At 35.7% G+C, this 27121-nt stretch overlaps 1 protein-coding gene across 4 annotated transcripts in view; it reads right to left on the bottom strand.

The window, feature by feature from the left end:
- LOC128860798 (dual specificity protein kinase splA) overlaps positions 1–24037 on the bottom strand; it is a 36989-nt gene extending 12952 nt beyond the window's left edge. Inside the window, exons 1-3 of one of the 4 annotated variants that reach the window (XM_054098548.1) lie at positions 23827–24037; positions 23710–23771; positions 13023–13181 (exon numbers count right to left, since the gene is read on the bottom strand). The gene's annotated coding sequence lies outside the window, so the exon portion shown is untranslated. The remainder of the gene's footprint in view (positions 1–13022; positions 13182–23709; positions 23772–23826) is intronic. The other 3 variants (XM_054098547.1, XM_054098549.1, XM_054098550.1) reach the window with 3 other exon arrangements.
- Between the last annotated feature and the right edge of the window lie 3084 nt (positions 24038–27121).

Genomic DNA, 27121 nt, shown 5'->3' with positions numbered 1-27121 from the left:
TGTGACAAAACAAAATTAAACTTTTTGATGTTTAATGTACACAGGACCTGCCTGTATGTCTCATACAAATACACCAAACCACAGCGGTCGTATAAGTGTTTAATCCGTTAGTTCAATTTTTAAATACGAAAACAATAAAAAAAGTTAAAATAATTAATATGTTTCCCTAGTTTTCGCAGAGCTGAGCCCTATTAATTCACTACAAAATTGCCCAGAGAGTAAAAAAATAGATGTTTTACAAAATATAAGTTTATACTTTGCCCTGTTTAATATTTACGAATTTCGCTGTATGAGAAAGAGTAAACCTTCCGATTTACGGCGGTCACCCTACTCGAGAGAGTCTGTGAGTGTATGCAGAGTGGATGCATGAAATATCAAATTACAGTAAAATTTTTCCTCTAATGGCGGCGAGGGCATTTCTGTCATGAAAAAACTTCTCATAAAAACCATCTGCCATTCAGAGTTGGACAATATCAAGACGCACACCACGAATTAGAGAAGTTTGACCAAACAACAAATAAAAGATCTTCGTGTGTATGATGAGTGTATGTATGTATATGTTTTTTTTTTTACAACTCTGGTATTTTTCAACGAATGTGCTCTTTCGATCGCCGCATAAAGCCCACATAACAATTTTTATTTAGCTTTTTTTTATTATATTTTTTTCATATCTGATTGTGCTAATGTTTTGGAAGAATTATTCTTCTTCAGCTGCATGTTGCTTACCTTTCCACAAGCAAAACGGGTTGCTGTCGGTCAATCTGGTAGCATTATTTAGATGGAGATGTCAATGGCGACAAAAATTAGCAGGAAGGGCAACATTCTAGGATATATAGAGACAAGGTTTGCTTTGCTTATTCATTAAGAATTGAAACTCTGAAATTCATGGATTTGAGCTTGATAACTCGAATAGCCTTAGTGCTGCAGCCTGCAGGGAAATTCGTTCCTGTCTGATAGGGCAATCAACCTCATGGTTGTATGTCATGCTACGAGGGAGAACACCAAAGTGAGCCCCTATCAGTGATGTCCCCCTGCTTGGATGTCATCCATATATGGTGCGCTCAAAATATGCATTATTTGCAGTAAATATTTATTTCACGGAGTTATTGCATCTAAAATGATACTATCTGTATGTAGATAACATCGGTACAAAGATGAGCATCGAACAAAGAGCCGATATTAAAAGTGTTTATTAACACAGGTTTGCTTTACTGGCGTACGAAATGGTAGCCCTGAACTATGCTAGATTAATCAGTAAAAACCATTCGTTAAAGAAGCTTTCAATGTAAAGCAAAGCAACCTCAAATTGGAATAGTCCTTTATTTTTTTATAAATGTTCGGATAATGAAATATTTTTCTTATAGGTTTAAATTGTGCAAAACCCAAAGTATGTAAATAATGCCCGCATTTAGTTTTCACTGTTTGTTTACTTGAGTATACATAGTATGGCTATTGGTCACATTCCTTGCAAGCTTTGCATTTTGCTTTATCATTTACCATTGGTACCAAATATAAGTTGGTTTATTTTCCTTATATATAACGAGATTCTTCAAGTATAATTCTTTTCAATCCTAAGTAGGTAACATTTTTAAATTTTCTAAATTTATTTCATACAAGGCGGAATAAAATAAAACTTCATTAGGTTTTAAGTTGGCGTTTATTATTTTTATTGATAATTGAAATTTATGTAAAATTTTATATTTTACAATGCATCTTGCCTTGCACGCTCCAAATAATTTTCTCTTTGCCGGGTTGCATGAATTAATCTAGCACATTGATGTTTTTTCGCTCAGACAGAGCATTCAAGGTTCATTACTAATTGATTCATCCTATCGATATTGATGAAAATTTGTACGCATTTAATTTAAAAATAAAAATATATACCTTGATCAAAAACGTTTCGAAATTCATTTCATTTTGGTAAGTCAAGAAATACAAAGTTTCTTACAGACTACATAGAACTAAGAGTATTTATATAGAAGTAATTAACAAAATTAAAGCTTAGGAAACTAAATTAACAAATATATACTAGGTAATTATTTGGATTTCTTACAAAGAAAGAAATTTTTTAATTGGGTATTAAATACATGTCTCGCCCTGGAAAAGTCTAAATCCAAAAGGGAGGCGAGATAGTTAATGTCAGACAGCATTAGCACTATATAATGTCCTCCTAAAGCCAACATGAAAAATTTTGCAACGGCGAAAATTCCTGCAAGGAACATTAAAATGTATTCTTTCTAGAAGAAACGGGCAGTCAATTTGGCCATTGACGAGATCGAAGATAAAAGAAGCTGCCTGAAACGTACCTCTGTCACTTAATGGACAGAGACTAATCAAATGACAGCGTGAGTCGTATGATGGTTTGGGGTCTGAGAAATTGAGTGAATGTAGCGCGAAACTCACAAACAATTTTTGAACCCTCTCCACTCGATTTATATGGACTGCATGATAAGGTCTCCAAATAAAAGAGGCATAATCTAATTTGGGCCGCACAAACGCAGGATATAAAATCTTAAGAGTATATGGGTCAGTGAAGTGCAATGACACGCTATTTACATTGGTGAGTAGCTGCACTTTGTGTTTAAACTTAGGTTAACTGGGAAGAATAGTCAAACTTGCTCTGAAAAACTGGCCGACTGGAATTTAGAATAATGTATATTGGGCAATTTTTGGCAAACTATTATGTCTTTATAAATGAAACTTGGTGGAGATGTTAGTGAGGTGTTAAGGAACACTCTTTATAACTCCAAATTATTCGGGAAATAATAATTAATTAATTATTTGCCTTCAAGATGCCCTTTGGAGCTTCACTATAATTTGCCACATTACACTATATATTTTTTAACACTTCACTAAAATTCACCAAATATACACTCAAACGCGTGTTTTTACTGATTTTTATGCTTATATTCGAATTATTTCTATTAAAATTAAATGCAAATTCATTTGTCCATGCAATCATTTTCCAATTTTAAACGCGAATAAGAAGATTGGAATAACAACAGTATGGTGCTGCCGGATGCATGCAAATGAAACAAAAATATGAACAAAAATTAAGTATTTAAGTTTAGTATTAATGATGGGGATGGGGGTTATTTTGCCTCCTTACTACATACACGCATATGATGTTTTAATTTTGGGTTCAATGGTTTTAACACGGAAAGGAGTTCTACGCAAAAATCCTGTGGATTGCGTAGCCGGAGTTGGACTGATGAGATTTATTTTATTGAAGGCCGCCCACGCGAAAATGAGTTCTACGCAAAAATACTGTGGATTATGTAGCCGGAGTTGGACTGATGAGGGTTATTTTTTTGAAGCGCGGCCGAAGGCTGCCCACGCGATAAGAAATTCTACGCAAAAATACTGTGTTAATTAATTTAATTTAATTTTAATTAGAGTAGAATGGGGAAAGATAGGTCATTTTTTTTTGGAGAGCTCTTGCTACGGTGTTTTTGCATTGATTTTGAAAAATAAGCAAGATTTTGAAAGGTTATTTATCTGCTAACATTTTGGTTATACTGACTTATGTTTGGCTAAATATTTTTTGGAAGCTGCATTCAATAAGACAAAGGTACTTTTTTTCGATATTTTCAAAATCGGGGGGCACGATAGGTCACTATGTGTGAGAGGAAAAGAACAATGTACATGGCTTGGAAATTAACGTTTTAACTTTTATTTATAGAGTATGAACACTGCACATGTTATAAAAGTTAGGAATTTTTCTTTAATTCATCACGCGAGCACGTAATGTTTCGAACGGAATTTTAAATTGTTTAGAGGCTGATCGAACACTAGCGCCATCTCGGACTGCCGCGATTGCGTTTTTTACATCCTCTTCATTTCGTTTCGGCGTTTTTTGCACATAATTACGCACCATTTTGCTGCAAAAACAATTAAAATTTATTTTATTCAATTAAAAGTAGTGACCTATAATGCCCCCAGACGGCTGACCTATAGTGCCCCCAAGCACATGTTTTATGTTAGTGTCGATATTTTTTTAAAAACAAAAATATCAAAAAACTAACACATTATTCGTGTACAGCATTATTTTCTACGTAAAATAAAACTCACCTGACAAATATTTACATACATTAAATGCACTGCACCGTAGAATAAAAAAAATGCTATGTCGGAGAAAAGCTCACAAAAAACTAAACGACGCCAGAACTAGGATAACTAATGAATGGTGACGGCCGAAATGACAGTCGCAAACGTTGTTCCCCACCACGTATTCAATTCACATAAGACGAGTGACCTCTGCAAAAACAGTGCGACGAAAACCCCACCTACCTATTGTGCCCCCATACCTATCTTACCCCATTCTACTCTACTTTATTATTTTTTGTGATACGCTTAATATCATTGTTTTTAAGTTTAAATTAGTTGTATATTTTTATTTTCAAAAATATTTCTCAATTTTAAATTACAGCAAAAAATACTGCAGTTTTACAATGAACCTTCCACTGAACATCCCTGCATACGAATTTCGTTTTTATTTCAGGCGTATGGCAACACCAACTTTTCGCTAAATTAGAGAACTTTAACATTAAATTACTTTAAAACTATAAGCTTCCGGCAGGTTCGGTTTTCAGTTTTAAGATGAGGATACATTCCTCATCCCCCCATTTTAACCTTTTTTTTCAAAGCGACATACATTATACTAAAGTTTTCCCAACTGACCTTCAGTGGCAGTCAGCTGAAATTAAAGCAACTTTTTGTGAATCTCGGATCTTTTGAGAGGGAACTTCAGAGACTAGACGCGGATGTTCTTATTTGGTTGATACCTTTCCAGTTTTCGTTTGCTGGCATCATTATAATCTAAATAGTAAAAAGTTCCAAATGATTTTTCAAATTTTTGCAAAATATCTCAATGCAATCGAGGAAGTAACATTTTCAAGAGGGTTGGCATCAGGCGACTGTGAAGGTCAATCTTCTTGTGAAATCCAAGATTGGTTAGTTCATCTTCACAGCTGATGGCAATAACGCTTTTTGGTAAATCATATTCATCAAAACTGTCAAAACTGACCAAATCCATTTTCCGGAGAAGCAGTCCAAAACATTAACAGCAGAACACCAGAACCGACGTAAGCAACTATTCGGCCAAAAGAAAGATTCGCCCGTGAATATTACGTTTGTCCAATTCCGTTCTGAATTTGCCTTAGCCCATACAAGTCTCTTTCGATGTGTGATAATGAGAGCAGCGGTTTTTTCAAGGTATTCCGGAATTCGAGGTTTTCTGTACGTAAACGTCTTAGAATCGTACTTTTGGATACTTTAACTCCACTTTTCCATAAAGCCTAAAAACTCGGCTTTATCAAAAATAAAACAATGTGATTCTAATCTTGCTTTGTAGCTCTATACTGTAGCTCACTTCATGCTTGGATGATTTTTAGAGAAATCTTTTTTTAGATATAATTTTAAAAATAATGCGTACGGAATTGAGAGTCTTGATCATTATCGCACTTGAAATATGTGATGCCATGTTTAGACTTTAGAGGTTACGGCATTTATAAATTTAATTAAAACAGCATTTATAAATTTAAATAACACAAGCAAATAAATATTAAAATATGTCCAACTTAAAAATATATGGTTTTTTATTGAATATACGAGTAAGAGAATTTTTTTCATTGCTTGTTATAAAAAAAAAAATTCAGAAAATGGAGCTGAAGTGATAGTTAGGTTAGAATGGTTGGGCGCACTTGGACGAGGAAACCTAATTCATCCTTTGTGACACCAAGTGACAGAGGGCAGAGAGAGGTGAGGGTGGGGTGATTAGGAGGATAGGTTTCATGTGTGTTGATTATGAACGATGACTGTGCTGCGTTTGCTTCAACCGCTTTATGCTGCTGAGGAATTTCATCAAATTTTTAAAGTTAAGGTATACTACATATATCAGCAGGCGTAGCAAAAAAAAATAGGAGCCAATATGCTTAAATGTCTTGTAAGAAAAACGACGAAGTTCGAGAGCTCAGATTTTGTCAACCTCGGAACCTCGCTCGAGCGCCCCCGATCAACACGTGACCAGAAGGATTTTGCGACCTTACAATTTTGTGTTCTTGCCCAGCGCTCGCTGAGTTGGCGCGAAGCCAAACTTTCCATGAGCAGACTACATGTAGTCAAGAGGATCCCAATTCTCTCCCTTCGCGGGGAAGAGTTGTGCAGTCAGAAACCAGTCAAAGTTTGATCGATCGAACAAACAAATTAAAAAGAATTATTGATTGGCATCTGACATAAAATGGTGTTCTCTACTTCTAAATCTACAATTTAATTCAAATCACCTCGAAACAGGGCCTTTGCATTTACGATATTTCATTCACCACAGATATCGAACGTTTCACGAACGTTCGTTCAGGATACCATGAGAAAGTACCCGATTACTGCCATGATGGAAAGAATAATGAGATGGCGCCTATCATGGTCCCGTTACTTTGCTCTCAGCGAATTTGACAACGAGTTACGTGTTTTTAGCTCCAGTATGGCCAGATTACCATTTTCGTAACTTGATTTAGCATTTTTTTTTTGTTATTATATTTAGTCTGAGAGTTTTAGTTCTTTCTTCATGACATTTTTCTAGCCTGTTTTAATTAAAAGTAATGTATATAATTTTGTAAAATATACATTTTTTTTAAATTAGTTCAATAATTCACTTAGTTTTATTTAGCTTTACTTTTTTTAACATCTGGTGGCATTGCCGGCGATTGCAGGTGTTGTTGGTGTTCTTCTGCTTTCGGCAGTCAAATCTCTCTCTCGCTACTGCAGTATTGCCTACCTTTGGATATAAAAACGCACTAAAATTCCCATTCAAAGAAAATAGCACAACAAATTTTTATTGAATCATTTAAAGAATTTTGTATGCGTGACAAATTGTCTTTAGAATGTGGGGTTTTTTTTAATAAATGTGTTATGCTTATGTACAATTTAATTTATAAGTTATTTTTGTCAAGCGAGACTCTTTTGTTAAAGGAACGACTTATTTGCTATATTTGAGGTTATGTAACTAGATAAGGTACTCTTTTTGTAAAAATGTCAGTATGGTTTCTTTAGTATTTTCTGGGATTTTGTTGCTTATTTTTATAATGAATACACCTCTTGATGCCCTATGTCCCACTAAGGATTGATGGCCGGAAGAAACGATTACACCTGGATGGTTTTAATCCGCATTCAGTAAATTCAAACGCCTTTTAAAATGTGTAAAAAGTTTTCAATCTTAATAATCTTTTTTTTTTTTTGTTTTCAGATGAAAATTGCAAGTTGTATCTTGTACAGAAGTTGGATACAGGCGCTCTGGGAATCTATTGATAACTCGGCTTACAATATATTGTTGGAGATTGTACAAATTTTTTTTTTTAGTTCAAATATATATTAAACTATCCCCAAAACTTCATTTGGCTAATTGTTTTTTTTCTCATCCTACAACGCTTCGCGAAAACTACTGAATTTAGGACATCTAATTGGCCCGCCGGCCTTAAGAAGAGTTGAGGAGCAAAAAATTAAATTCACACTTTCAAAATATCAAATTTTATAAAAACCAACTAATTTTCATTAGCACTAAAATCTTCTCAGAGTGGCCTTTTTTAACCTTCTTTTGTATAATAATACAGTTTTTTTTAACCTAAAGTTTCGGCAGCTTTAAATTAAAAAAAAAAAGAAACAAACACGAAACTTCAAAATTTTCGCATTTTCGGTATAAAAAAGCACAAAATTTATTGCGAAGAGCAAATGGTTGGCAATACTGCACAACTCAGCAAACGTGACGTCACGTACTCTCTGATGGGCGCAATCTTCTTTCTATCATTCTTGATTACTGCTAAAATAGTCAGTTGTAGATAATACTTATGCCCATATTATAAACTTATTGAAACAGTTATTCCTTTGATATTCATATGTGTATCTGGACTTATATACAACACATATATATGTACATACGTACACACACCCTTTTCATCTCCACCATTCTATTGCGTCGATCCACCCCTATATATGCATGTACTTTATATGTGAGCAGTTGTGTTTAAAACTTATCACCATGTGATACTCGTAGATTATACGTAAGCGTTCATTGGATTGCATTTTATTTCGATCCGCATTGGTCATCCCTTAATAACAATGTATATGTATGTAATACAAGCGCATATTCACTGTACCAATAGCTTCACGATGTGTAACCGAAATGAAATGAAACATTTGAAATTGTCCATGTGGTCAGTATTCGTTTGACCACCATTTTATTTATTTATTTTGGGTTTTCTGCTTACAGTAAAAACCTGAAAAGTGCATTGGAGAATTTCTACCCTAACTATGTGCATAGATCACCTTAAGGTAAATATAGCAATTTCAAAAGCAATTGTATAGTAACTGTGGTGAGTTTGTAAAGCAAGTTTAAGTCTTCAAAGTTGGAAGTAATTTAAATATATTATACAACACACATATTGAGAGTACATATTTATGTACAAACCTGTAGCGTTTCCTTTTCTCGTAATAATTGTATCTCTGCTGGCCTTTGCCAAGGCCGTAAAATGTTCCTCTCTTTTCTCAAAGTGATGTGATCTAATCTGGTAAAAGTGCAACATTTTTTCTCCTTTAATTTCGATATACGAGTGGGTATAATTTGTCGCGAGGTTGAACTTTTCTAGATCTTTATTCATATAAAGTACGCATTACTTTCGCAGAGTGTACAGCAACATTTTCGTAATGTTACTATTAATTTATCTGAAAGGAGGGCAACTTTACGAAAAAGTGGCCTAAGTACTTTACCTATGATACATTGACTAACTAGGCATTAGCGAGGGGTGCCTTTTATATTTCGGGTTTTGACATCCCTGGTATTGCAATCTGACAGCTGTATCGCAAAGTTTGACATTTTTTGGCATTTACGTACTCAGAACGTTTTGAAATACCAGCGCTATTTGTTTTGTTTACAGTAACTTAAAAGATTCATCTCGGTAAAAATGGAATTAAATCGTGAACATGCGATTATTTTTTACAACTTTCGACGTGGATTAACTCAGCAACATTGCATGGATGAACTTAATTCATTTTTTGGCGATGAAGCTCCATCAAGGACCAGTGTTTATCGATGGTATGGTGAATTCAATCGTGGTCGTGGTTCACTCCAAGACGAATTTCGTGAAGGTCGTCCAAAATCAGTTGTTGTTCCGAAAACCATTGATGCTGTGCGCGAACTGATATTGCAAGATCGTCATGTGACCTATCGTGAGATCGAGACAATCTTAGGCATTCGTGGATGGACAAAACTGATGTTACCTGTCTTGTCCGATCGACTGTCGCAAACCCTTCTGTCATTAGGCAGAGGGGAGTGTAGACGGCTGGTTGGACTGATGACGGGCCACTTTCCCTGGGCAAAGCACATGGAAAGGTTGGGCATCTCAGACAGTGTACTCTGCCCAGCTTGTGAAGAGGAGGATGAGACGGCGGACCACTTCCTGTGTATCTGCCCCGCCTTCGCTCGAATCAGGTTTGAGGTCTTTGGCACTGATGTGTTAAGAAGCGACCATCTTGGCTCCTTGGCACCACAAGATCTACACAGATTTCTTCGGAGATCGGGTAGATTTAAAGAAAATTAAAAGGGAATCCAAGTGTAGTACAATGGGCTCAATTAATGTCTGAGTGCTAGTTGTCCCGACAAAAAAAAAAAAAGGCATTAGTGGGACCAGCATACATTCAATATTGCATAAACATTTGACTGTCAAAAAAATTTGTTCGCGTTGGATCCCACACAATTTGTCAATCGCTCACAAAAAGGCTCGTGTCGATTGGTCGAAGAAATTCTCAAAAAATACGATCGCGGGGCTTCGAAACACATCTATGACATTGTGACAGGTGATGAATCATGGATTTACGCGTATGAGCCCGAAAGTAAACAGCAGTCGACTGTATGGGTGTTTCAAGATGAGCCAAATCCAACAAAAGTTGTTCGCGCACGAAGCACTTCCAAGCAAACACAGAACAGTAAATTCTGAGTGGTACACAACCATTTGTTTGCCAGTTGTCTTCCAAGAAATTAGGAAAACCAATCGGCAAAGACGGATCACCAGGACAATGCGAGCTCTCACACATCGGTTCAAACAACTGCATTTTTGAGCACCCAAAACATCGAATTAATGGGTCATCCGCCGTATAGTCCTGACTTGGCACCGAATGACTTCTTTTTATTCCCGTACGTAAAAAACAATCTGAGAGGTCAACGTTTTTCGGCACCTGAAGAAGCGGTTGCGGCATTCAGAATGCATGTTTTGGAGGTACCTCATTCAGAGTGGCAAAAGTGCTTCGACAATTGGTTCAAACGCATGCAAAAGTGTATAGATCTTCATGGAGAATATTTTGAAAAACAATAAAGTGATTTTCGATGATTAAAATTTGTTTTTGTTCTCTAATCCCGAAATATAAAAGGCACCCCTCGTAGTAACGATGATATTCCTGTCTAATAGGTCATAGCGTCTATATATTGGGTTGGGGAATAAGTTTTTATATTTTCTTTTAATTTACAACGATTTGTTTGTTGCTTGGCAAAGGGTAAGTATTCATTCGACAGAACTCTACAAAACTACAAAACTACGTTAATTGTATTTTGAGTTATTTAATTTTTTATTAGTTTTGAGGCTTAGAAATGGAATACCTCTTCTTTGGTTTTCTCCGCGGTCAAAAAGCTGCGGAAGCAGCCAGAGACATTTGCGATGTGTATGGAGAAGGTGTCATAAGCGAGTCTTCAGCACAGAAATGATTTGCAAAGTTCAAAAATTACGAATTTGACGTCCATGACACGTCCCGCAGCGGAAGGCCTTCTGAATTCGATGAAGAACGTATCAAATCACTTTTGAAGGAGAACGGTCGCGAAACCAGTCGTGAATTGGCGGGAAAAATGAACTGCGATCCTAAAACCAATCACCTTCATTCCATGGGATTTACCGAAAAATTGGAGATCTGGGTGCCTCACGAGCTCAACGAAAAATACAAAGAAAGTCGACTTCAAATTGCTTCTAAGCATCTCGCCCGCCATCGAGCATTGAGCGGTCATAAACCACACTTTTTGTACCCGCCAATTAAATATATAAATATATATATATATATATATATATACTACGGCCACCGTAGCCGAATGAGTTGGTGCGTGACTACCATTCGGAGTACGTGGGTTCGAATCTCCGAGAAACACCAAAATGAAGAAACAGTTTTTTCTAATAGTTTTTTACCCCTCGGCAGGCAATGGCAAGCCTCTGTATTTCTGCCACGAAAACTGTAGGTCTCTCCATTTGTGGAACAACATCAGGATGCACGCCACAAATAGGAGGAACAGCTCGGCTAAACGCACAAATAACCGGACCGGACCCTATATATATACATATTTACATACACTGGCATTGGTGGGTGGAATCCCTGCGATCGGTAAGACTATACTGTACAGTATGATGTCTGGTGAAAGCTAAGCATACGGCATTATCTCACATGCGACGCTTACGTAAATTCACGTAAAATCACGGCAACTCAAAAGATCTGATTTGCTGCTAAGCTTGATTTCTCGGACCGCAGGTATCTGTCGTCCTCACCGACTTAAAAAGTCAGTTAGCTCAAAAATGTTGGTAGTCAAATTGTTGTTCTCATGGGAGTTATCATAATTCGAAGGGTGAGGAAACAGTGGGCCTGATTAGATCTTAACATGGCATCATCCGTTGAAAGAAATGCATCCAACCTAAATCGAGTTCGGCTGGAGCTTAAATTTTCAAACGCAGTAGAAGTGTTCCTCTGGACCAGGTTTGAGCTCAATATTACCGCGGTTTAGAAGAATACGGAGTTCTCTTATGATAAGGCTCTTATGACAGACAACAAATAGTGGGATTTACACGATATAAACAAGGTTATATCGATGAAATGACAGCACTTAGTCAATTCATGGTGGTAGGTGAAAATGGGTTACGATGATAAAATCAATACATCAGTCCTCTCTCTTCTATCATCATTCTATTTTTTCAAATTCTCACCTAGCGAATGTAAGTGAATGAATTCTTGCCATTATGATAGCAAACTTTTCTAAAACAATAAAAGTAGACATACTAAATTAAATAAAGATGAATGATGTACTTATGGATTGAATTTGTAGGGAGCCAAAAATATTATCAGAATTAACACACATAACATTTTCAGTCTTCATCGACATGAGATCACTGTGATCTGAAACCCCTTGTTTAAAAATAAAGATTAGCACACTCAAAATCAGTTTACGAGTATTTAAAAAATAAATAACAAGAAATTCGTAGAAATGGAATTTTTTTTAACTAAATACTTCTCTAAAATACATTATATAATGATGAGCAGGATTAAACTTCTGCGAGCAAGATGACCAAAAATAAACTTTCTCCCTTCTTCTCTTTATCGACGCAGTTCTTAACATATTTCTTATTTTGGCTTTTATGGCACTCAAACCGCTGGGTTTTCGATAAATTGTTTATTTTTCTGTTTCACGTACATTATTTAGAAAAGTGATTCTATATACAGTGCGTCACAAATTATTTGATACTGTACCCGATATAAAATTGCAATATTTCCTAAGCTAGATAAACTCTAGACATTTTTAAACATTTGCATTGCAAGTGCGAATTGCTTAGATCTATAGTATAAGTAGTTTGATGTCTATGGACTGCCGTACAACAATAGAGCAACAATAGGCATTCCACCATTCAAAAATGGTAAATCGGTGCTAAAAATTGATGAAATAGTGAATCTTAGGTTGCTGGCCCACTGCAGGCTGGCTTTGCTTGCAAATGGGTCCTTTGAATGTTATCATAATAATTAGCTGATTCGTTAAAGAAAAAGAGAAACAAAACAGAAAACAAATTTTCTTCAAACATTTTTGAAAAACAAATGTTCTTAGTCCTGCCATAAGTTCTGTTACAACTTAAATCCGTTATAGATATGAAATTATAATATTTTTTTTTATGAAGCTAGTTTTATTTAATCACGTAAATATTAAAAACAAAAATTTTATTTTCATTCGAAATGCTCACCATTTGCTTTTACAAAACTTTCAAACGATTCGGCCATTCAGCTTTTGCATGCGTTTCATGGAAATTGACGTAGCTGCTCGAACCAAACTCAGCATAAAATTGAAACGACGCCGACAAATAATGGACAAACTATTAGAGGTAGGGATTTGTAAGCTGCTACTACAACGACAAGAAATTAAAATAATTAAATGTGTAATTTGATGTCAAATGCGAGTCTGTTTTTTGGTGTTATTTCAAGCTACAAAACCGCGTAGGTAACTTTGTGAAAATTTTGCCCGTATTTTAATCCTTTCGATTCCATCGTTGCCTAAGAGCAGTTTCTCGTGTTTATGGACTCACCAGCACTGTTGTTTTTAATTTTATTTGACAAACCATAAGCATTTGCAAAACGTGTGATTATTTATGAGCCATTTAGAAAAATAGTTAAAAACAACTGCAGCAATGCCAGCCAACAATTTTTTTAGAGAAGTTGCCGAGGATGTCGGCGTATCGGTTGGCTCATGCCATGCAATCTTTTCAGAAATTTTGGGCACGAAGCGCGTGGCAGCGAAATTCCTTCCAAAATTGCATGAGCATCGCTCAGGAATTGTTGAATGACGTCAACGATGATCCTGATTTGCTTAAAAGCGTCATAACTGGTGACGAATCATGGGTATATGGTTATGACATCGAAACCAAAGCCTAATCGTTGTAATGGAAGAGTCCAGGGAGGTCAATACAAAAACAAGTATGCCAAGTTCGATCAAATGTCAAGGTTTTGCTCACTGTTTTCTTCGGTTACCATGGCGTAGTGATTCAGGAGTTCTTACCACAAGGTCGTAAGGTAAATAACGAGTATTACCTTGAAGGTATGCCCCGTTTGCGTGCAGCCCGGAACCGTGGAAAAAAATGCATGGCTTTGCTTGCGAGAGATTATTTAGACAAAAACCACACCGTTATCATGCGTGAGCCATCGTATTCACCAGATTTGACCACCTGCGACTTGTTCCCAAGATTGAAGACCCCATAAAAAGACGGCGTTTGCGATGATTGAGGAGATGAAAACCGAATCGCTGAGAGAGCTCAAGGACATACCAAAGAGGGCATATCAGAACTGCTTCGAGAATTGGAAAAAAAGTTGGCACAAGTGCATTATACCGTATCTAAGGGGAACTACTTCGAGGATGAAAAAATAGAAATTGATGAATAAATAAATATTTTTTGAGAAAAATTACAATTCACCTTATTTTTTGAGCACACCTTGTATAATCAAAATTATAAATGCGTTAATATAACTGCTTTGAGCAAACGATTAATTAAATAATAATTCAAGGAAACACTGTTTCGAACAAATGGTATGCCACCATTGCCCAAACCTGCTCAAAAGTAACTTTCTGTAGTGCCCAATCAGATGAGCGTGGCGACTTGAAATTTTGTGTATATACTGTGAGCGTCAAAATAAAGTGTACAAAGCATTTTGTTATAATATGGATTTTATTTCAGTCTTTTATAACAAAACAATATATTTTAACTTCAGGTTTTTTAAATTATTATTTGATTATCTACCAATTACTAGAAAACAACAAAAAAATAAATTACAACAACAAAAGTTGTAAGACAAAAACAAAATTTAGTGCATATTTTACGCGTCAAAATAAAGTGTACAGCGTACATCAGTAGCATTTTAGCGATGTTGTACGGTAAAAAATTCCGTTATATTCGGTTGTTTACTTCCTTTTTCGATGCATTGAAACTTTTTTCATGTTGTATTTTAATTGGTTGCGATCGGCAGAGTGAAAAGTTTTTGTCTACTGCAAATTAAATTCTATTATTTATTTTTTTTTTAATAATGGGTAAAAAAATTTCGACTGCTGTTAGAGAACTGGTACTAAAGCTTCGCAATGAAGGTAAAACCTTTCGTGAAATTGGCTCCATTGTCAACAGAAGCCATAATACTGTGAAAAAAATAGTTGACAAATACAAAAAGTTCGGCAAAGTAGAAAATCGCCCAGGTGCAGGCCGTCCAAAAATTTTAAATCAGACTGAAGTGAGGTCTATAGTCCGTGATGTGAAGAAAAATCCCTTTGAAAGTGCGGTCAAAATATCACAAGAAGTTTCAACTGCATCAGATACTAGTGTAAGTGCCAGTACAATACGTCGAGCGTTGCACGCAAATGGGTTACATAGTCGTCTGCCCCGAAAAAAGCCGCTAATATCGACAGTTAATAAAAAAAAGTCTTGATTATGCAAAAAAATATGAAAATCGGGACGTTTCTTTCTGGAATAATTTCCTGTTTAGCGATGAAAGTAAGTTCAAGGTATTTGGGCAGAAAAAACCAGTTGAAGTCTGGAGAACCAAAAATAAAGAGTATGCCGACCAAAATTTGATAACCACAGTTAAGCACGGTGGGGGTTCGGTTATGGTGTGAGGATGTATGGCGGCAAGCGGAGTTGGCAATTTGGTTTTTATTGAAAGTACCATGAACAAAACAGATTATCTGAATATTTTACGAAATAATTTACTAACCAGCGTGCAGAAATTAGACTTGCAGGGATCTTGGATCTTTCAACAAGATAATGATCTCAAGCACACAACAAAAATAGTAAAAGAATGGTTGCTTTATCGTACTCCTAAAACATTGGATCATCCTCCACAGTCACCGGACTTAAACCCTATTGAACATTTGTGGGAGCATTTAGACCACCAAATCCGGAAAAGGACAATCATCAATATGGATATGCTGAAACTCGCTATAAAGGAAGAGTGGGATAAAATTTCTTCTGACGTGACAAAAAACTAGTTGAGTCGATGCCCCGAAGACTGTCTTCCGTTATCAAAGCAAAAGGGAAATCAACAAAATATTAAATCGTTATCATTTTTGTAAAATATATCTCTGCAAACTTTATTTTGACGCGTAAAATATACACTAAATTTTGTTTTTGTCTCACAACTTTTGTTGTTGTAATTTATTTTTTTGTTGTTTTCTAGTAATTAGTAGAGAATCAAATACTAATTTAAAAAAAGTGAAATTAAAATATATTGTTTTGTTATAAAAGACTGAAATAAAATCCATATTATAACAAAATGCTTTGTACACTTTATGTTGACGCTCACAGTACTTCTAGAATACATATAATACGATTACAAGTAGAAACACAATTTCGAGTCATAGAAAAAAAAGTCGGGGTCGAGAGGGTTGAAAGAAAATAAGAAAGCTGTTAGAATGATTGAAATATAATAAGTTTTTTTAGTTCTTGACAAATCTTGAAATAAAAAACTGCTAGTTTGAAATTGCTAAGAAATCACGTTGCTCTTTCATATTTATATTGTACCAGCGGAACCCGGCGCGCGTTGCTACGCCAACAAATAAAATAAATTAAAGAAAAATAACTTTAAAGAAAAATCAGTACACAAATGTTCAATTCAATCTAAACCTTTTTATTTTGTTTATTTCGAAAAAATCGGTTGAACGGGGCAGAAGTTGCTACTCTGCAGCGCCACCTGGTGGCGAGTGGCAGCAATGAGCATATTCTATAAACCTTCTCCGTGGAAAATACATATATGTATATACCAATTTTTATAATAATCGGTCCAGTAGTTTTTGAGTTTATCGAGGACATACAGACAAACATTCATTTTTATATATAAAGAAGAAGATGTATTCACAAAAAACTATGCAAATTCCAAAAACTTCTATAAAGGATGATCAGATTGGAGGTACTTTCTCCTATAGGTTTTTTTATAGGGTCACAAAATCGAAATTTTTTTTCTTCACTCATCTTATAGTAAATCATTTCAAGAATGTTGTGTCAAAATTTTAAGTGGATCGGAGCAGAACTCTCAAAGTTATAGCCTTTGTAGGCACTCTACCTCGAATGCGGAGCATCGATAGATGCTTGGAGTCATTTTTTCAAACGCGTTTTTCCCGAAACGACTTCTTAAAAGTCGGTGCCAATCACTGCTCCGAAACTATTCAACCGATTCTTTTCAAATTTGGCACACGTTTTCTAAATCAAAAATACCTCCCCCCCCCCAACTGTTTTTTTTTTATTTATTTTTTTTTAAGGTTGTTTTTCACTTACAAATATGGCGAAATTTTTCGCCAAAAATGCTCGTTTTACGTTTTTTTGCCACCAAAACTACAAAAATGAAAAAAAAAAATTTTATTAATGGGGGGGGGAGCATTACGTCATACTTTAACTGAAAAATTCGACTTTTTTAGTTTCAGATGATTCTACGACGAATGCCGATTGGCACCGCAGAGCACCTCTCGAAAAACATATCTCCAAAAAAACTCTGTCATGGGCTTATTTGTCAATATTTTATTATTAATATTTTTTAAAAACTTATTGAAAAGATGTACAGTAACATGCAACTGATTTTATTAAAGTATCTTAAGCCATATTTCTGTAAAAAATTCAAAAAAAAAGTGTTTTTTTAGCGCTAAACCCTACCACCCCCTTAATGTAAATTGCGCTTTGAATTGAATATTCACATCCGTGAACTGTTAACAAACAATTGAAGGAATGATTTTTAGATTATTATTATAATTAATGATAATTGCTAATAAAAATCAAAACTGCCGAAAATGCGAAATGTGAGTTGCCAAACTAAGAATGGTCACTGACTGGGAAGTCGTCTGCACAGGCTCGGTATATGGGCTAATAACTCCTGTGATTTTGCAACCTATCTCCAGAAAACCTATCACACTTGCTTCTCGAATGCGATGGTATATCGAGAAAAATAAGTACGAATTTTGGCATGGTAAAGCCGGAAGAACCCATTGGCAATAATGGCAGAAACGTTCCCAGCTATTTTGGATGTTTTAAATTTCTAAATATTATTGCGATACATATTCTTTATAATTAAACGTTACGTAAAAATCATACAGGCTTGTTAAAAAACCTGAGACCACCATGTCCTTCAATGAAACGAAACATTTTGCAGTACGAATATCAGCTCCTTTTTACGAACTAATGATTATTCAATTTAAGTTATTGCTTACATTTATATAAATATAGAAATGCCTATTTATGTATATATTTGGGTATGTATATATATTGTCCTATCGAAGTGATGCAATATGCAAATTTTCCATCCTTTTATCCCATTCCAAAGTCCGTGTGGCCAACGGAGTCAAAAGTGAATTCATTCAGTAGTAATGGTTGAGTCATTTTTTTTTGTGCATGCTCTCTCATCAATGCATTCGCAAGTGAGAAGGAGTGTGTAATTGTTTACTAGTACACGTACCGCAGTGTCACCATCCCATACCCTACTCAAGAAAATAATAACGTACCGAAAATGTGGCGAATAAAATATCTATGCAAGCATGTACGCGTATGTATCACAATAACCCGGTTGACAAGTGGCGAGATAAAACATATTTCCGAACACTCAACGTTTCACGGGTACGGCCTCTTCTTCACCATATTCATTTTTTGAATATTTAATTTTCAATTAGGCTTTTTGAAGAACAGTTACATGAAAAGTGCATTTCGCGTCAAGCCACTCAATTATAACTAAGTAATGGTAAAGGTAAATGCAACTTTTAAAAATAGTATTTCTCACACTCGATCGTGTGAAGAAGGGACGAAATTCATTACAATCATCATCGCCATATCTATTTCACTGAATGAATTGTAATATAATTAATTATTTTTAATAAATAATATTCCTAAAGTCTCATTGGAAGATGAATGTATGTGATTCATTTTAAAACTTAAGTAGCTACTTCTTCTTCTTAATTACGCGATTTTGGCCGAGTTTAACAAAGCGCGCCAGTCGTTTATTTCTCGTGCTAACCTACGCCAGTTGGACACACCAAATGAAGCCAAGTCGTTCTCCACCTGCACCTCTCTATACTACACCCGGCAGGTGCCGCATCGAATACTTTCAGAGCCGGAGCGTTTGTATCCATTCGGACAACATGACCCAGCCAACGTAGCCGCCGAATCTTTATTCGCTGCGCTATATCTATATCGTCGTAAAGCTCATACAGCTCATCGTTCCATCGTTTGCGATATTCGCCGTGCCAACGTGCAAAGGTCCAAAAATCTTCCGCAGAATCTTTCTCTCAAACACTCAAAGCGTCGCTTCATCGGATATTATGGGATACGGGATACACTAGACAGGGCTAGTTTACTGGGGCGGCAGCCCTTGGTCGGGAAAAACCCGAGTCATTCCGGTAACGTAAAACCGGCTGCCATGGGAAAGCATCCACGCTTCTGCGCCATACGTTAACGTTAGGACGGACATGTTGAGAGCCTCGCAGAGTGTTAGTTTTGTTCATCGAGAGAAGACTTTACTACTAATTTGCCTACTTAGTCTAAAGTAGCACTTGTTGGCAAGCGACATTCTACGTTGGATTTCAAGGCTGACATTGTTATCGGTGTTAATGCTAGTTCATAAATAAATGAAGTCTTTTATAACCTCGAAATCATAACTGTCAACAGTGACGTGAGTGCCGATACGCGAGTGCGCCGACTGTTTGTTTGATGACTGGAGTTACTTCGTTTTGTCCTCGATCACCACCAGACCCATTCACTTTGCTTCTTTATCCAATTTGGAGAAGGCAGAACTAACAGCGCGGTTGTTGAGGCCGATGATATCAATATCAGCTACTTGGTTACAAATATTTCTTACAGGTAATATTGTTAATGCATAATGAAGTCTTGATAAGCCAAATAAACTTCGAAATACTTGAACAATATAAGCAAAAAATATTTTTTTCGAACATACATACTTGCGTTTTTAATAACTAACTTGGCTGCCCGAGCCTTTATTTTTGTTTCGCCAAAAACGGATTAGCCCCTGTTGTAACAGCATAAAACATGCAATGCTTAAGCTTTTATTCGGTATATGAAGTGTTTGGTTAAAAATCTCGTTTCATTTTCGGACAATAAACATCAACAATTTTCTGTAAGTTCCTTCATTTTATCAAATCAGCTAACAATATCATCTCTCATATACCCTTGGGGTTGCTTTATAATAACGGATTGACAATATTATAGAATTCACAGCACACACTTTAATACAGGGTTTGATTGAAAAGTAATGAGCCTTATTTTTGTAAGCAGTTTTATTAAACCTTTTGGCTTATACAGCTAATATTCTTCAAAATAGGGCCCTTGAGCGTCAATACACCGCTGGTAGCGGTCCTTCCACTGCAGGAAACATTTTTTAAACTAATCCGCCGGAATTGCGTTTAAAACGGCTGTCACATGTCACTGTTTTTTGGATCGCCTCGATGGAGTCGAAACGCCTCCCCTTCAGCTTTCTTTTCAGGCGCGGGAACAAGAAGTCCGGAGGGGACAGGTCTGGGCTGTAGGGAGGGTGTGGAAGCACCGGGACCCCATCTTGGCCAATGCAGAGGTGCAGAGGAAGGCGGTGTGCGCGGGCGCATTGTCGTGATGAAGGGTCCATTTGTTGACGGGGTCGGGCTGAACCCGGGCGACGCGGTTTTTCAGTCGAAGGAGCACTTCTTTGTAAAATGCCGCATTTACAGTGCTTCCTGGAGGTACGAACTCGTTTTGTTTAGCATTACGCAAAATTTGATCGCGTAGCGTTGCTCCAACGATGGCTGCATTTTCGCCACTGCAAAATTCTAACACACTTTTTAAACAGCTTTCACGCGCAGAGCGATGTTGACTGCACCGCTGTTGCCAGCGAACTGGGACCGGTTTCTATTGGAAGGGGAAGGTCCAACGATCATTTTCCCCCACCAGCCGATTCGTTTGATCGCTTGGCAGACGCTCCGCGCGGGAAGGCTCATTACTTTTCAATCAAACCCTGTATGTAGTTCATGAACACCTTTTATCATCAGTACAAAATAGAATTTGTGATTTCAAATAAGTGACCTTCAAAAGCAAGTGAACAAAAAAATTGCTTTTCGGTCATGATCAGTACTCAACGAAATACAGGAAATATAAAATAAGGAACGAAGTTGTTTAATACAGCTCATGAAATGGAGCGTGAGTTTATCTCTACAAATAGACGGACAGATTGGCTTAAAATTTCTGATTTGATAATATTTTTCTGGCGGGAGTCTCGCAAAATTCTATTCAAATTAAAAATGGGTTTAGTTAAAGCTCCGCTATGACGCTATTTCGCTCACAATAAGTTAATCAGTAATTGAGAACGGACAAAAACTTAAACTACATAATCGAACAGGTAGAGAGATTTTAAATTAAATTAGAAGTTGCTTCCTTTATGAAAGATCAAGTAAGAATTTTCTTAACTAAAAAGACAGTAACATTTGGGCTGGAATTTATTATTGTATTTTGCAAAACAAACTAGCAAATATTTTCCAGTTGAATAAGACTCAATTAAATATATAAATTTGGTTAAATCCAAAAGCTGCATCAATGCATTGATCTCCCCTAAATTTTTGTCAAAATTAAGGAATTATGCTTCTTTCGACAGGGAAGGATCCTCATGCTGTTTCACTATTTCGACGAGAACACCGCAATTGTCTGCATAATCTCCCTCTTAAACCCACATACTTAACACACCTCTCCCTCTGGACCCAACTGTTAGTTAACCTGTTAAGTGATTATGTCGTATATATGCGTCAATTTCAAAAGTTCATTTTTTAGTTAATGTCGTATATGTGCGTCATGCCGAAAAATTTAAAGTTAAGCAAAAAACGAAAATTGTCCTGTTATTTTGACATTATAAAGTAAGCATGAACACTAAATTTCCTGATAATCGTTCAGCCAACGCGCTCGGTGAATCCAATATTTGGCTGAAATCGGTTTTGCATCGACAGAAAAACGAATCGCTTAACAGGTTAAGATAGACGCCGACACCGTACTGACAGGACTTGATGAACTGCTGCAATTACAACAGTAGCAAATTGGTAATATTTTACTAACCAAAAAATAAACTACTTGCCAATAGTTGGATAAACGAATTACACATGCTAACTCAACTAAATACCGCAGTGTTGTTTGAAAAAGCACATCAAAATAAAAATAAATAAACTAAATTTGAAACTGAACTAAATTTGAAATTTGAAATCTGAATGAACTAAATTTGAAAAACAGATGAATTGCCTGATTGAACGAAAAACCACTTCACTGCCATCAAAAAATTACTTTTATATAAACAAATATTGAAATCAGGGCGGTTCTAAGGAGCACAATTGAGTTGTGCCAATATAGTGCCAAAATTTTTTAGTGGCTCAATGCTTCCAAAACAAAGTACTGGCAAAAATTAAATCCTTTTTAGTAAATATGTTTTTTTTACTTAAATGGAAACGAATTGCAAACGGTTTAGAAAATAAATTTTAGTTAATATTGGAATGCCAATAGTATATTTTATGGACAATGTAAATATATTTCATTTCGTATACAAATGGAAATTACCAAGTGTGATATTAATACGAAAAAAATGTTTAATTTAATCCAAGAAATATATTTTATGAAATAATTTTCCAATTTAAAGATGAAATCTGAATACTTCATCCACCCTTGTAAAGGGTTCATTTATTGGAATCCCAGTCCGTCAATCCAAGTTTTCTTATAAAGAAGCCTGCAATGTATTCCATGGCGTCCTTGTGGAAACTAGCAATTCTTCTCCCTATATTAGCTCTTTGTTAAATGCTAGCTAATTGCAAAACGCAAATTCCTTCAAAATCACCTCAACATCAGAAATAAATCTTTTTAAATTCTCCATAGATGTGAACCTAGGCGAAGCCACTCGGTTTCATTAGTTTGCACGTTACCACGTGCCGCAAAACTTTCGTTGCTGCGGACTGTGATTAATTACCTTTTGAAACATGCTAACGTATTAAGATTAAACAGGCAAAAGTGCACTGCATTTGGCTTCTTGTACATGAGACTGAGATGACAAAAACGTTTTCAAGATGACACACTTTTTTTTCGGCCTTTAGTTCTGAGAAAAAAAAACATGAGTTCATCGGTAGTTTACGAAATAAATTTAAATTGTTTCTACTCTTAGATGCAATTGCTTTTGGGGAATGCTGTTGATGTGATAGTTCTTTGCCCGAACGATCGAAATTCAGGCTACCCTGAAATAGTTAAGGTGGAATGTGTTAAATTATGCAACTAACAATTTTTTAGTCCTTAGTATTTTTTATTGATCGGTAACCGAAAACTGCCATTATCTGCCCCAAAAATTATAAATTCGATGAGATAAATACTGAAGAAATATTAAAATTCCAGATGTAATATCACAAATTTTGAATAAAAATTTCGTATGTAAATTTTTGGTTCAAATCAATGTTTTGGCAGGTATAATTTTCAGTCTTATATGACTCACTACTACTATATTCATGCAGAGGAGTACTTATAAAAATCAATTATTTCAACAAATCTAAATATTGCGAGTCTTTTGAGCTACCAATTGAATATCGAAGGATTTTCAATTTCGTTTCATAAAATGTATTTACTCGTATTTAAAGGACAAACTCTCCACACATTCTGTTCTTCAGAGCCTATCATATCTCTTCTAAACATCGCTAGATATGGACACTTTTTACCTTGATTTGGAAAGCAGACGACATATATACACGAATATATTTATATGTATGTGTATCCCATCTATGTAGTCTTATGTAGATGTATATACTATATACGCTATTTTGTATATGATTTTATTTTTTAAGTATTAGCACAGAACTTTGTAAAAACTTCTTATAATATGCGTTCTTGCACCAGATTCTAGAAGTTTTGCTTTCCCACTTACCCAATGCAATACCTTTGAGCCCTCACAAATTAAGAGAAGCGGTAAACGCAAAAATTCAGCTCCTGAAACGAATTTAATTTTCGAACATAAAACATTTTTTTTCGTCATTTTGCTTACTTGGCAAAGTTGTTGCGCGGTAGTACTCGAATCTATTTCCAGGTGAAAAAATTCAGCTAGTGCAAAATACGCAAATGTATTCGCCACACAGAAACTTTAGGTGCTAAATTGCTCAAAAATCTCAAATGTTTGTAGCAAAACAGGTAAAAAATTCTTTATTTAAACAATACAAGTTCACTTGTGCGATTCTTTGCTGACAGAGACAGTTCGATGATTATTTTGACAGATCACATCAGCTGATCTTTCCAAATTTATTGTGAATGAGTATTTTTCGAGTCAAATGTCAGAATGTTCGAATATCAAAGACAACTACCTTATTGCTATGCAACTAATTGGGTATTCATGGTGAAATATCTTTAACCATTTGCTAGCAAATTTTATTTATTTTGCATGTAAACTAATCATTTAAGAAATACAAACATATTATGAAAATTTAACATAAATACCTTTTCCAAAGATGCGTATATTTTCCAACGGTATTTTGTATCAGAATCTTTTGTATTAAGATTAGATAATAGAATGTCGATAAGAGAGAAAATAGTTCCAGGATAGCATTTCAGCTTTTTCAATAAAAACACTGCATTTATATATATACATATATACATTTGACGCCTACACTCTATATGTGGTGTGCGTCTTGATGTTTTTTCCTCAAATGAAGGGACCTACAGTTTTATGCCACCTCCGAACAGCAGACGATTTTTATAAGATGCTTTTTCATTGCAAAAGGACACTCGGAGGTTTGCCATTGCCAGCCGAGCGGCAATCGCTATTAGAAAACGCTTTTCTATCATTTGGTATTAAGAGTTCAATTTGCCCGAATCAACACGGTTTTGTACTGGGTCGTTCTACATTTACAAATCTGATAGCCTTTAGTAAGTATTGTTTCTCACCATTCTCTTCTGGGTGCCACCGACTTTTCGAAAGACTTGGGTTTTCACTCTACTTTTCTGCAATGGTTTAAATCCTCTATGAAACGAAGGCGCTGCGTTGACTCTTTTTTTGCCACTTATGGCGTACCACAAGGTAACATTTTAGGTCCGATGTTGTTTATATTATATGACATTGGTTTTTGCTGTTCATTCGCCAACTTTCTTTTACATACCGACGATCTGAAGATGTATTTAGTCTTTAAGAATACGGCAGTTATGTATGATTGAAGTTACAATCCAAACTGGATAACTGACTTTATTTTTGTTATTGAATTTTCATTCTTCAGTTATATTAATTTTGTCATTTCAAAGGCTGAATTTTCCGTTGTAATAATCTGGCGCCGTTTTCAACAGTTCCACATTGATAAGATAGAGCGCATGCAAAAGGTGTTTCTAAAATTTGCTTAATGTTTATTTGGTTTCTCGGAGCCTATACCTTTATATAGTTCACGTTTAGCGCTGCTCAATATGAAATAACTCGGTCAATATTATATTTAACTCTTATTTTTTGCATTTTATGACTGTCAGCCACTTTTGGAAAAAATAAATTGTAATGTTCCGCGGTGGTATCTTCGTGCATCTTTGCCTTTCTATGCAGATAAAACGAATTATGCCCGTAATGCACCTATTGGAAGGGCTGTTTGTGAATTTAACCAAATCTCAACATGTGTCGATCTTGAGCCTAAAATCAAGATTCAACAATTAAGAGTCTATATACATATGTATGTAACACTTCGAATATAACGGGAAATATGAGACTTTCTATAAAAACACTCTTATACGGTATTAATAGAAAGTCATTGAACTTGAGTAAGTGTCAGTTTATGAGTTTATGGAACAGAACAGGGCAATAGCGAAATTCCTTTTCAACCTGGCAAAGGAGAGACTATGGAGTCATTCTCTGTCCTCAAAAGATATGTCAGATTTAGGGAGTTCTGCAATATTCCCCTGTGTACAAAATATCTCAAGCATACGGCCTACTCCAATCCATCCATCCATCTTAGGTGTTTCAAATAAACCCAATGTATGTTAATGTCATATTTTTGCAAATATGACTGCACGTGTACAGAGAAGTCTGCACTGCTCTTTTTCACGAGCTTCGATCTATCGGCCCTTTCACTGACCCTTCAGTCGCAGGGCTCGTCCCAGATAGGTTTAATTAAAAATCTTCGCCTCGTAAAAGTAAGGCAACGAGGAGTAGATGTTGAGATGCATTATCTCATCATCTATGGATTCAGATCAGACAATGTCCGTTTAAGACCTCCATCAAGAAGATAGTTTTAAAAGCTCCTCGATCGCTTCCGCGGCAAGACTCACATACTATAAAGCCATGCATATTATACTTAGAGCCAATTTTCACATTTTCGTATTTTTATTCAGGTGCACTTTGGGTTCGCGCTAAACGAAGGAATAACCAAAGATAATTACTCACTTCAACGTCAACAACACGCTAGGAAAGCCGCAAACAAAAAATAATCGTGTAAATGCAAGAAGATTTTCGAAAACTCGTTTGCAGAATGTTCAAAAAACACAGGGTGAAAAGTCATTGAGAAAATTGCCTCTTATGCAGACCACATACAACTAAAGCAACTCGCACTCTTTCTTTGCAGAGAGGCATTGCCTCAACATATAAGATTGAGGAAAAGCAGGGACGTAATACAATTATTTTTTCTCAAAATTTAAACAAAGCTTAACAAAGAAATTAATTTAATATAAAATTATTTTGCTATTCAGCGGATTTCTAACAACAAGGCGAACTTGATTTTAAGAACGGCGTTAGAAAGCCAATACCCTTCGTGTGGGATTTACTATTTCATTGGTTTTGTTTATTGTCAGTTTAAAACGTTAAAATAAAAATATATATGTGCATATGTATAGTATGCACACATTTTACAAGTAAGTCATTCTATTACATATGTACGGGTATGTGGATCTTTGTGCACATGTGCATATATGTATATATGCGTGAATATAATAATATGATTTATTGGTGGTCGTTATAGAATTGCCGTGTGTATACAATACTTATAGTGTTTAGGACCTAACAATTATGGTATTAATCGCAGAATGTTATCTATCAAACGAATTTTGAATTTGGATGTTTAGAAAGAACTGTTCACTTGAATTCGTACGAGTATGCGCATGCATACATGCAAATAGGTGGCATACTCGGGCACACGTGAAGATATTTGTAGTACTTACATACATATCAAAAATCATTAGATGCCAACTACTTGACTACATAAATATATATAATGTGGCAAGAAATTCGTTTGAAAAGAGGCTTCCTTCTTCTTCAAAGATTTGAATCCCAAGAGCTCTGCCAGCATAACCGTAACAAATGCCAAAATGTATCGGAAAAG

Source organism: Anastrepha ludens, chromosome 4, assembly GCF_028408465.1.
Source record: "Anastrepha ludens isolate Willacy chromosome 4, idAnaLude1.1, whole genome shotgun sequence".
Classification (NCBI taxonomy): Eukaryota; Metazoa; Arthropoda; class Insecta; order Diptera; family Tephritidae; genus Anastrepha; species Anastrepha ludens.
The sequence above is the reverse complement of the archived record's forward strand: the minus strand, read 5'-3'. Positions and strand labels throughout refer to the sequence as shown.